Source organism: Coenobita brevimanus, chromosome 91, assembly GCF_032717465.1.
Source record: "Coenobita brevimanus isolate Jiangsu-jjx chromosome 91, ASM3271746v2, whole genome shotgun sequence".
NCBI lineage: Eukaryota > Metazoa > Arthropoda > Malacostraca > Decapoda > Coenobitidae > Coenobita > Coenobita brevimanus.
Genome location: NC_137044.1, coordinates 18,415,104 through 18,428,792, shown reverse-complemented (window position 1 = coordinate 18,428,792; position 13,689 = coordinate 18,415,104). Strand labels below are relative to the sequence as shown.

At 38.4% G+C, this 13,689-nt stretch overlaps 1 protein-coding gene across 1 annotated transcript in view; it reads right to left on the bottom strand.

Moving 5' to 3' along the window:
• Nucleotides 1-13,689, bottom strand: part of LOC145411804 (regulator of G-protein signaling 7-like) — a 344,883-nt gene that overhangs the window by 17,213 nt on the left and 313,981 nt on the right. The window lies entirely within an intron of this gene.

Here is a 13,689-nt window from a genome sequence, read left to right as displayed (position 1 = left end):
TTATAACTGAATGTAGTAGCAATTGAATTATGAATCAATCAAGTGAACCTTTTTTTTTTGATAGCAGATAAGGTACAGAATTTTGAAAGTTAAGGTGATCATGTAACGGAAAAACGAATTTAAACTCATCAACCGTTTTTTTTTTCCTCTTCTTTTATTAACAGGTTAGGAATATTGGCAGTGTTGAAGTGAATTTAGTGGTTGTAAGAAAATGTAATTTTGAGTTGTTCCTCGAGGCTAAGCAAGCCCGAGTGATTATGAAATATTAGTGAATTGTGTGATGAGTTTAGACTGGCCCGACGTAATAGTACATGAGTGAATATTGTTGGTTCGAGGCTATGCCAGCCCAAAAAGACAGTTCATGTCATTGAATGTCCCAGTCTTGAGGCTGTTGAAGAGCCCAAGAATAACTGATAATCGAGAATGTAATGTGATGAACTCAGGAGTCATTGTTAAATATTCAAATTGTTTCGCTTGGTAACAGTACTGTATTACTATTGCCCGAACTAGTACTTAATTTACAACTCTTTTCATATTATTAAAGGTCAGGTAATTCAAAAAACAAAAATGTCTGTTGTTTAACAAGTATGTATAGATTTATTAAAGTAGAGTAAAGTATATGCAATTTTAATATCCAACCAAGGGAATTATGTCCTCTCACACATAACTCACTCCCCTTCCAGTTCAAGATTCCTCCGCTTTGGGAACGACTAACACACGTGGTACTAACTTATTCTCGACTCGGCCAAAAATACAAACACTACCAAAAATATCCTTTAAGCAATTAACCTTTATCATTCAAAGTCGAAGTGACTCCCCCCCCCCCTTTGTTTTTTCTTAGGTGAATACTTTATCAGTCATTGAGGGGAGACTAAGTTGAGTACCCTTTGTATTATCAATGAGTAAGTTAAACAGAACTGCAACGGTGGGAAATCCAATTTCTCATCGTTACATTGATGAACAACGGTGGGATAAAAATCCTACCGTTACACTGCCACCACCTCGGCCGCACCACACTTGGTTGTATTATTCCAGGCTTTGACGAAGAAATTTACGGCCTGTCGAATGTTACATTTCTTCCAGAATGCAGCAACAGTCATTATGGTGGGGGTCGCAGGTATGCCAGGTGAGTCAGGTGGGGTTGTGGAGGTGGAGAAGGAGGCGGCTGGTGAGTCAGGTGGGGCTGTGAAGGTGGAGGGAGAGGCAGCTGGTGAGTCAGGTGGGGCAGTGGAGGAGGAGGGGATGGCGGAGGGTGAGTCAGGGGAGGTGGTGAGGGGAGGATCCTCCCTCTCCTCCTCGCTACTGCTCACATTTTCGGCAATTTCCTTCCTCTCTTCTTGCTTGTTTGTTTCATTCCTCTTCTTGTTAAGGATGTATAACAACTTGGTATTCGCAAAATAAAAGTCATTATTATAGAAACTGGGTATCTATTCTAACTTACTGTTATTGCCAAAAACGTTATTGTTGAAGTTGTTATTGGCGAGATCTTACTGTAGACTCCTCTTGAGCACCTTCCCCATGAGCCTCTAGGTCACTATTGGCACGTTGTGTGAGGGTGAGGGTCACGTACTGATGGAAAATGGCGTTTTTAAGCCACTCCTTGCCTCTACCTCATGTTTTGTGAGGTAAACTCACACATTCAAGGTTTTTGGTTATGATTTTTGGTCACTCGCGCACAATGCGATTCGCGCACTGTGATGTCGCACACTGTGCGAGCCTACTGTACTGTACATACAGTACATCCATCCATCCATCCATCATCCAATTTTACGGTGCCCCATGAGAAGCGTAGAAGCCCTGGGCTAGGCAATTCGGTCCTGACATTTAAGATGAGAGTGACCAGCCTCACTCATCCCTGAGTAGCATTACATGAGCAATAACCCCAACCACCCCTTGGATATAAACCTTCACCGGCTCAATCCGATTGGAGCGCTGTAATTACCCACTAAACCACCAGGCGCCATAATTTGGTTATATGGTTACCACCCAGTGTAGTAAATGGTTTCCTGGTGTACAGGAAAACATTAGGCTTGTCACTCAGTGTAGAGTCACCCATATGCAGAAGGAAGAGGAAAGAATGAAGGAAAGAAAGACAAAAGAGAGAGTGTAAAGTCACCCGCAGGCAGAAGGACGAGGAAAGAATGAAGTAAAGAAAGACAGAAGAGGAAGGAAGGAATGGAGAGAGGTGCAATAAGTAAATGGATTATATGGTTGGTTGGTTGTGTGTGTGTGTGTGTGTGTGTGTGTGTGTGTGTGTGTGTGTGTGTGTGTGTGTGTGTGTGTGTGTGTGTGTGTGTGTGTGTGAAATCAAAGCACAGACATTGAAGAAGCTAAGAAACTTACAAAGGACCGAAATGGATGAATGAAGTACAAACAGAGATGCACACTATGGCTGGTATCCATCTATATATCAAAAGCCAATCACCTTAATCCTGTAAAGAGTGGCAACAAGCAAATTGCCTCCATGTTACTCTGTCCTCTACCATCTGGTTGACCGTCCTCCAACTCACACTCCCTCTCTCATGTATCTTTACAATTGTCCCTCCATCTCATCCTCGATCTCCCTTTTCCTCCCTCCCCCACCTCCATTTCACTCACATACATTCTTCTAGTCAGCCTCTCACTCTCCATCCTCTCCTCTACATGGCCAAACTACCTCAGAGTACTTACATCCCCATTTTTAACTTGGTAGTCAATGAAATAACTATCTGACATATGTTGAAGTGCATTTGTAAGGAAAAAAATCTACCGATGGCTTTGCATGTGAGATGAAATCAAGATTTCAAAGCCTTGAATTACAGTATACAGTATGTGGATGACTGAGTGGCCCATTTCACTAAGCATGCCACTCAATACGTGTAGTTTGCTTTCATTCTTTCTTATTCTAAGTTTCTGGATCTTACCTCACAACATGTTGATAATGATGATGTGATGATGATGATGTAAGAATTTATATGTAGGGCAAAAGGGGTTCCAGGAAATTCCACAACCAAACAAGCTATCTCTTATGTTTATCTAGCATAATTTTTCTAGCATGACTGTGTTCAAGATGGTAATATTAAGTTACAGAAGGGAACACTGTAAAAGCAAAACTCTACTTTTACAGGTTTCTATGGTAACAACCAAATGCCTGCTTTGCCTATTAGTGATCATGTAAACTGACACTGGCCTTTGTCGGCATCACTACATACAAATTTCTTAACATACAGTGGTCCCTCGCGTTTAGTGATTTAATTAGTCTGGCAAAACCATCGCTAAATGCAAAGTGTACTTTATATGGGAAAAACATCAATTAGTCCGTGCTCATCCTCCAAGTCACCCTTCTGACCCCCGATTTCCTGCTTTAAGTACTGAAAATGAAACACAGTGTATTAGCAATACATTATACAGATACAGTACTGTATGGATATACATCTACTCACCAGCAAAAAATGCCAAATGCTTGGCACTGTGAGAAAAAAAAGCACCCAAGGTCGCCAGACTCTCACGACAACGATAACAATGATGGTCTGGTGGCAGACGGCCAAGGCAATTCACACCCCACATCACTATATGCATAAGACAACCGCTAAATGTGCAAGGTTGGCACCTTTTCTAACTTATCGCTAAACACAAAAATCGCTAACTTGAAACATGCTAAACACGAGAGACCACTGTAATAGGAAGAATATACAGTACAGGTAATTTCTATGAAAAAAAAAGTTCTCTCAGATAATGGGCTTGTGTTACTACGAGACATTTGTAATAAATATGCTTACCAGAATAAATATTTAATTGGTAAAATTCATACCTGACCAACATACAACAGAATATTATAAATGGTATGTGCAACACTTATTTTCAGAGCTTTTCCTGCAGTTGTCTGGCATAATTCTATACTCATACAAAGAATTCTGTAAGAGTATACAGTACCTCAGAGTCCACACAAAGTGTACAAACAATCAGCAGCAGCAGTAATAGTCATGGTATAGATGAAGTTCTATTCTATTGCAAAGGAATGGCAACATACCTGAATAAAGCATATATACAGTATATGTATATACAAGTATACTTCGATATACAATACACCTAGATGCGATACCCTGGCTAAGCGATGTGGGTAGAAATACCACCATACCTCACTTAATGAGACCCAAACCCTGGTTTAACGATGGGTTTTGATTTTCTTTTACCTATTTTGATGATAGTTTAGAATGAAACTGTGTGCTTAGGTTGATTTATAAACTGTTTTCAGACTTACATTAATGTGTTTTAGCCACAGATGGAGTGAACATTGTCATTTTGGGGTACAGTTTACTAAGCTTTCAGAAGATATTTGTTGGTTTTAGTGAGTTATTTACAGGTATTAGGCTTAGTTTAGCTTCTTTTACAGCAGTTAGGCCATTTAGATTGGCTTTAAACTTGTTTTTGGACTCATTTGGGTGGTTTTAGGACTTGGTTGGGGAGGAAACCCAAAGCTCAAAAACACATCCCTATACTTTACATGTTAAATTTATCCCGATATATGATACCCTGTGTAACGATGGGCTTTTACTTAACCCATTGCATTGGTAAACTGGGCTATACCTGTACATATAAAAATATATGCATATAGTACAGTACATGGGTCTCGATATAAGAGGTCAAGTACTGTAACTGAGGGTGCCATGGAAACTGGAGTGGCCTGAAACTGGGTGGTCACTCAATCAACCACAAAGTCAGTCTCTGCCTGTGGTTGCAGAAAAGCACTGTATAAAATACATAATATATATATATATATATATATATATATATATACTGATGCAGAACATCCTTCCATCTAACTACAAGGTTAACATTAAGAGGGAAATGCTAAAAACAGAATGACAGTCAACATTTTCAGTAAGTATAACTATTAGGAACTGCAACCAGGACCGGATCCAGAGCTTTGGAAAAGGGGGGCATGATTCCTAGCAGGTGGCAAGTTTGAATTCAAGCTGACTCATTAGCAAGTTTTCGAAAATTTCTTTATTAAATCCTTCTTTTTATGAAAATAAATCTATGACTACATTTAATCTATTTATGGTATATATTTTGTTAACTAAATACATATACAGTATTTTTTCTTCATTTTAATTTATCATTATCTTGCTGAAAATAGGGGGGTAGTATATCCCCAGGGCCCCTTCTCCAAATCCGTGCCTGGCGGCTGTGCATCAGGATTTTTAATATACAGTACATTATATTTCAAGCAACATTCTCATATTATGTAGATTATAAACAAACATAAGATATCTATTCCACTTATGTTGATGCCCCTTCCCTTCCATAATTCAAAATAGGACAGTCCTGTTTTATAACACAGTAAAAACAATTACCTGAATTCCAAACAGATTCACAGTGAATTAGAAAATCTAATGTAATGATGTGTTACTGGTTATCAAACTTTCCATACACATGGAGTTTTAGTAGAAATCAAACTGTTGAAAGACATTTTCCTCTAATTCTCTCACTTAACTTATCTCCAACACAGCTTTAGAAGACAATGAATAATTAAGCATTCACATGCTGTAATAAAGAAGCCCATACTTAAGAAAACAGATACACCAAAAAGTAAAACTCAACACATAAAACACAATGGCATGGCAAGTGTGCAAATAAGCACATGCAGTTCACAGTGTTAAGCAAGAATGGCGTGTGACAATGGATCGAACCTCACCAGGTGGGAGTGAGAGGCATGCAGATTACGGCTCCAGCCACTACTAGGTGGGTGGGGGGGCATCCTTCCCTTTGCTGAAGTGTACTATTGATCTGATCCCCTTCACTGAGGTCTAAGGAGACAAACAACCATCATTCATCTCTGTTACATCCCAGTACTCTTGCACATCAATGTGAGAGATTTTTTTTTTTTTTTTTTTTTTTTTTTTTTTTTTTTTTTTTAATGTACAGAATACATAGAATTCAATGAATTATAGTATATAAGTTGGGGTAAGACTAAACTGGAAAGTTTGCATTATAAAACTGCAACAGAGAAGCAGAGATCAGAATAATTTACATTGTCATACCTGGTGGAAGACCATTTCTTTTGTCAAAACTATGAATATAATCTATTACAAGTAACTATATTTTGTGTGATGATATCTTTATCATAAACCAATCATAATTCACAAAATTTCCTCTTACTTTGTTGTGATAGCAACTCCCATCATTCAACATCAACTATCTTCGGAAGGAATATCTCAATGAGCCTCCCTTAAACCACAATTACTGTCATCACACTCACAGTTACGAGACTGGAGTTACTTTATGTTCTGTCAATTTGTGCTGCTGCATTAACATATCAGAGTACTAATGACAATTTGCCCACTTACAAAAATTAAACAACTCAGTTTATAGTGCCATATCATAAGACGCAGGGGTGTTAGTGCTACACTACGGAATGTAAACTAATGTATAACAGTTGGCTAGTGACTGCTGCTGTGACTGTTCATCAATGGTGAGTGGGTGGGACGTAGTGCCTCAGAGTGGTGAAAACCTGACACAAATAAGGATAAAATCAAAGCCATACTTGTAATACTCCTGCAGACTCAGCCATATGTAATGATCAAGGAGTGCAAAATGTTATCATACTGCTGGTGGGTCGTTTATGAAAGACATATTATTACAGATTGCACAAAGTATGAGAACTGAATAACAGCTGAGCAATAGGGTGATATTTTACAAGAAATGCAATCTGACTCCAAAAGCAATGAAACCCAGTAACAGTGAGATTAAAGAATGACAAAAAAAAAAAATAATAATAATGAAAAATAACTCATTATTTTATGCCTTTTAAGGTGAAGTATATCTTTCTCAGCTATTCTCTAGCTATGTTGTGGGACAAGCTATGAATGTCCAATTTGGCTGCAGGCATAATACAGTGCTCATGATACTTTTAAGCTAAAACTTACAAAGTGGACCGTAAAATTTAACTGCTGCTTATCACAAATAAATAATTCCTTACACGTTACCTATTACGGTCATTACAGTACTATCAAAGAATGTAAAATTTTCAGTTTCATATTACATGTATTCAGACTGGAAGCACAAGTACTTAGTTACCCCATACATATCATCATGCATAGCTGTCAGTTATTATACACAGAATGTTTATCAGCTAATGCTGCCACACTGCATCCCCATGACTACCTGGTGCATCTCATCTGTGAATTACTGAGTGAGAACATGACTACATATAATGGAATGCTTGAACTTGTCAAAAATTTGGAGAGTCTCCACTGACCTCCACACACAGCATAAAGAAATGGTTAGTAGGGGATTTCTGAACACAACCAAAATGGAGGAGGGGTGCTGAATTCTACTGTGCTTGACACAATAAAACAGACACTGCACCAGAAGTCTTGTACAGTCTTAACAAGGCTGTGCATGATGGGGATTATGTAATCTTTGTCCATCTCTGACCTATGATGACCTGATACTCTTGGCTGCTGTGTGCCAACATACCATTGTGAGGGTTTATAATGGATTTTTCTAACCTGATAAGATCCCTAACCCCTTCCAGTTCAGTTGATGGCCAAAGGTAATAAGAGAGGAGGATTGATCTGACAAGTAACCACGACTGAGAATCATTTCTATCTGATTACTGAGGCTCATCAAATTTCATGCAACTATAACTTAGTAACCAAATTGTGGGAGTGGCCCAGCTCTACCAGATAAAAACAAATTAACTAAAGTTAATCTCTGACCCTGCAAGGAGGTGCTGCTGGGAGGAATAGGTCATGCAACTCCTTGAGTGGGAAGTGCAGTTAGATACTTCCACATACAACCTCTTTACAAAGGAAAATGGTAGCTCACATTTGCTCATTTGGATATAATTAAGAAACCATTAGGACAACAGAGATTCACCAAAAATGCCCTACAAACACTTTATCTGGTTACCATGAAATTAAGTAATGTTGAGCTCCCCCTAAATCAGCCAAAACATGAAAAAACAAAACAAAGTAAAATAATATATAACCAAATAAATAAAAACAGAACAAAACCTTATAAATAATGCCAGGAAGTACAATGCCTACAAATACAGATAACTTTCACCATGACATAAATATCTTCAGTCAACATCGACATATGAGGAACATAGTTCACTGGTTTGGCACCAGATCCATTTTATCCTTTCAATCATATACAAGGCCACTTTACCACAAAAGAAAAAACAAACAAACAAACACCTTACCCACACTGCACAGAATGGCTCAAAAATATTTTCCTCCATCACCTAACACTATCCTCCAACACCCCCTTGAGGCAGAAGCACTTCATGGTAAATTCAAGGTAAACTACCTTACATAAACATACCTGTATACACAAATGTATATAATTATTATATATACTGTATATACAGTATATATAATACATCAGTTAGTGTCTTGCGACCCATCTCCAATGATTCACTAAGGCAGAGGAGGGTGTGAAAACGAGAGCTTTGAAATTAACAAAGGCCAGGCAGGACAAGAAAATCTGACGTGCTTTCCCATCCAAAGTCAGGCAGGCCCTGAGCTCATAAACTCACAGCACGTGCTGGTAAGCCTGTAAAGTCGCTAGAAACCACCAGAAAAAAATCCACCAACTACAGGAATTTTCCTACAATATTTCTCGGACCCTACCAAATATATGGTGCGAATTAGAGGGTCCAGATTTCCATTGCGCTGACTGTATATATATATATATATATATATATATATAAGTCCTCTCACTAGTTTTGCAAAACCACCACAAAGGAATGTTCCTCTGCATGGAGTCTCCCGATTTTACTGTGAGTTTCACAAGCCCCGGCGACGAGTGATCGCACGCATATGCATCTCCTCAGTCACTTATTCACGGCATTGGTGAGCTTGATGAGCTTCCATTGGATTTTGAGGGCTTTGATGTTGAGGCATCAGGAAGTGGTGGTGTAGGGGACTCAACAGTGGTGGCAGGGAGCAGTGAGGGGGCAGGTGGCAACTAACCACCACTCTCAGCCTCGGAACTGAACTTCAAGTCCCATCAAGCAGTTCAGCCTATTTGTCAGTGTTTGTAAAGGCTTTGGTATTACGGTTCAGTAATACATGTCTGAATAACTGTATGTAATTCATAGCAGGGGTATTGTGTCATTAATGGGTAGCTAAGGGGAAATGAAGTGGCTGCCCCCAGAACCAACTACCACTTATTACAGGTAAAGTGTATGCATGAGTTTTGCGAGTTTTAGTTTCATGACGCGATTGTGGTACCAATTAGGAACAAAACTAGTGAGTGGGCTGTGTATATTTTATATATATATATATATATATGGTTTTTGTTATGCAAAATGGTGAGAACCATGACAACCCCAAAACTTTAGCTTTACAGATCCTCCATGAATCCCCACCAGATATTCATCCCAAAGAAACTGTCCACCCCAGAAACAAGTTTATCTACCCAGAGTACAATGTGGCCATCATTCATCACTACTGCAGAGCAAATACAAACACAACTCATGAATAAACTACTCTGCAGCCCTCTCACTGTGGCTCCTGGCTTATCTGGATGTAAATCCAGTGAGCTGCACGCTGAAGTTACTGTTATTCTACAGTCCAGAAGATATGGAAGGAGTTGAGGGAGGTTTATATAACTAAGTGGCAGAGCTGCCTGGTTACATCAAAGCCATCATGTAAAGGCATCCCTTTCCCACACCATGATACACATTCAAATCATGTACCTCACTCTCATAACAAAGATAAACCTCAGCAAAATATCTCTGGGATAATCTGGTTGCCTGGAAAACAGGCAAAGCTTCAACATATTTTTAACAATAATTTTTTGGCAGGAAGCACCCAGCTGATGTGGCTGGACCTCTGCAATTCATTAGAATAAGGTTCCAGCAACTACAGCAAAACAGTAATAACAAGAACAACAGCACCAACATAAAATACCTGAGTGCAATATAATAAGACAGGTAGAAGCAGGTAACCTGCTGGTAAATAAGACTGGGTGAGTGGGTAAAGGACAGTCAGATAGTCAAGTCAGTTGAAGGATGAAGTTGGAGAGGAGATACTGGAGGGAGAGAGAGGGAGGACGTAAGTCCTGTATGTACCTGTATGAACAATTATACAAGTATGTTTGCATGTGTGTACATGTGACGTATCTTTTTCTCTCTCTCTCTCTCCCGTGTGTGTGTGTGTGTGTGTGTGTGTGTGTGTGTGTGTGTGTGTGTGTGTGTGTGTGTGTGTGTATTTACCTATTGTGGTATACAGGAACTGAGTTAAGTTCATGTTGTCCTGTCTCCATATCTACATTTATCTAGTCTAGTTTTAAACACATGAATGTTTTTTGCCCGCACCATCTCTTCATCTAAGTCATTCCAATACTTATGCTTCTGTTTGGGAAACTGAACCTTTTAAGATCATTAAGACATCTTTTCCTCAACTTGAAGTCACGACCTCTTGTTCTTCCATCATCCGACACAAATTGATCCTCTCTACCCACCCTTTCCAGTTTTCTTACATTTCTAAATGTCGTGATCAAGTCACCTCTTTCCCCTCTCTCATGCAGTGTTTGTAACTTCAGTTTTTCCAGTCTCTTGCATAGGTGAGTTCTATTAAGCACGGTATCATCCTCGTTGCCATCCGTTGAACTCTCTCTAGTTTATCAATATGCTTCTTCAAATGAGGTGACCATACCACAACTGCACACTCCAGTCTCGGTCTTATCATGGTCACTATCAACTCCCTCAGCATTTCCTCATCCACATTGTTAAAAGCCACTCTCATGTTGGTTAGTAATCCATAAGTTCCTCCAATGATTTTGTTTATATGCTTTTCTGGAGACAAGTTATCCTGAATAATCACTCCCAAGTCTTTCTCAACTTTTCTTTTACAAATTATCTTATTGCCCATTTTATTTGTTCAGCGTGGTCTTTTTTCACTCATTCCCATTTCTAATACATGACACTTATTGGCATTAAAATCCATTTTCCAAGTCTGGCTCCATCTGTGGAGTTTGTCCAAGTCCTCTTGCAGTTTTTTTCAATTATCAGTACCTTTAATATGTTTCATGATTTTAGCATCATCTGCAAACATACTCATGTAACTATTTAAACCCTCTGGTAAATCATTTACATATATCAGCAACATTACTGGGGCTATGACAGAGCCCTGGGGTACTCCACTAGTCACGTTTCTCCACTGTGAAACCTTGTCTCTTATAACTGTTCTCATCTGCCTTCCTATCAAATAATCTGCCATCCACTTTAATAGTTTCCCATGCACCCCTCCAAAGGTCTTCAACTTCCACAGCAGTCTCCTATAAGGCACCCTGTCAAATGCTTTCTTGAGATCAAGATAGACACAATCTGCCCATCCCTCTCTCTCTTGTATGACATCTATTACCCTACCGTAGAAACTTAATCCGTTAATAAAACCAAATTGTCTTGGTGTTATCACTTCATTTTCTTCTAAAACCTTTATCCATTTTTTTCTACTAATTTTCTCGCAGATTTTACAAACAGTACTAGTAAGTGATACAGGTCTATAATTGAATGAATATTCCCTATCTCCTCCCTTGAAGATTGGCACAATACTTGCTCTTTTCCAAGCTTTAGGTAACTGTCCATTTTCCAGTGAGGTCTTGATGATGACATAAACAGGCCACACTAACCGGTCATCACACCATCTGGTCTCATTGCTATTCTCACAACCAAATCCCTCATCAGCTGCAGCACCTCATTCACGTCAACAGTAATTTCCGCCATTCCCGTCATCCTGGGTTCTACTGTATTTCAGGTTCCCTAAATTCCTCTTCCAACATATAGACTGACTGCAGCTTGTTGTTCATTATATCACACAATTCTTCTTCTCTTTCGTAAATTTCCTCTCCATCCCTCAATCGTATTATATTGTCCTTAACATTCATTTTACCATTTACAAACCTATAACATAATTTTGGCTCTTTTTTACATTTAGTTACAATATCTTTTTCATATTTCCTTTCTTCTTCTCTCTGCACCCTTACATATTCATTTCTTACCTGCTTGTACTCTTCCCAAGCCATTTCACAATACTTCTTCTCACTATTCCATGCTCTTTTTCTTGCCTCATGTGCCACACTACATCTGTTGTTAAACCATTCTTTCTTCCTATCCATAGCTGCAAAAAAAATTTGGGACATATTTACTAACTCCTATTTTATACACATCTATCAAAAACTCATGTTTCTCATCAACATTTGTGATCGTATTCATTTTACTCCAGTCTACATTTTGGCAAAGTCTGCCTTCCCATGATTGTATCTATTTTCTCTTTGTTTTTCATCTTTTTCTCCTTCCCTTACTCCCACCACTTCCATCTCTTCATCTCTTTCTCCTTCCCTTACTCCCACCACTTCCATCTCTTCATCTCTTTCTCCTTCCCTTACTCCCACCACTTCCATCTCTTCATCTCTTTCTCCTTCCCTTACTCTCACCACTTCCATCTCTTCATCTCTTTCTCCTTCCCTTACTCCCACCACTTCCATCTCAATAACCTGATGATCACTTTTCCCAAAGGGACATTGGTAGGTTATGTTCCTCACATCATTTGGGTCCTTTGTGAATACTAAGTCGAGCCTTGAAGGTTTGTCATCACCCTTAATTCTTGTATTTTCTTTAATTACTTGGGTTAACATGTTTTCCATCACCAATTCCATTAATTTATTTCCCCATGATTCCTCATTGCTCCCAGCATCCATACTTTCCCCGTCAACTTCTCTACAATTAAAATCTCCCATTATTATTATTCTATTTCTTCGTTCAATTATCATCTTTAGTTTAATAATGGATTCCCTTATTAACTTCGTAATCTTCTTTTGTCCATGCCCTAGTTTTGAGAGGTATATAAAATACTATTACATCCATTTTTTCTCCATATCTGTCCTCTATTTCAACTCCCAAAAGTTCAGCCATGGTATTTTCAATTTCTAAATTTCTTTCTCTTAGTTCATTATGACTTAAAATCATTATACCTCCCCCAAACTTGATTTCTCTATCCTTCCTCCAAATATTATAATTGCTCCATCCAAATAATTTTCTATCAAAATCTCAGGGCAATTTAGTTTCCACCAAGCAAACAATTTCAGGTTTCTTTTCATTTATATAGTCTCCAATTTCCCCTTTCTTAGATATTAACCCATCCACATTACTATATATGATACTTGGATTTACTGCATTGTTATCTTTATTCATTCCTCTCTTTTTCGCATTCATATCCATCCCCCTTGTTTCTTTCACTCCTAGTTCTCACATACCACTTCCTTACTTTCATATCCATCCCTCTCAAAAAAAGAAAAAAAAGTTTTACATTCTTCCCCTGTCCTCCTTTCATTTTTTCCTTTACTTGTTCCTTCAAATATTTTAAAACTTTTCTTTCTTCTTCATTCAAATCTTTTCTTACTATTTATCTTTACTCATTCCTCTCTTTTTTGTATTCATGTCCATACCCCTTGTTTCCTTCACTTCTAGTTCGTCACATACCACTTCCTTACTTTCATATCCATCACTCTACAAAAAAAAGTTTTACATTCTTCCTCTGTCCTCCTGTCATTTGTTTCCTTTACTTGTGCCTTCAAAGATTTTAAAACTTCTCTTTCTTCTTCATTCAAATCTTCTCTTACCATAATATTTTCCATCCATGCCCCTTTACTCAGTTTCCAGGTCACTTTAAGTATATCATTTACTACACTTTC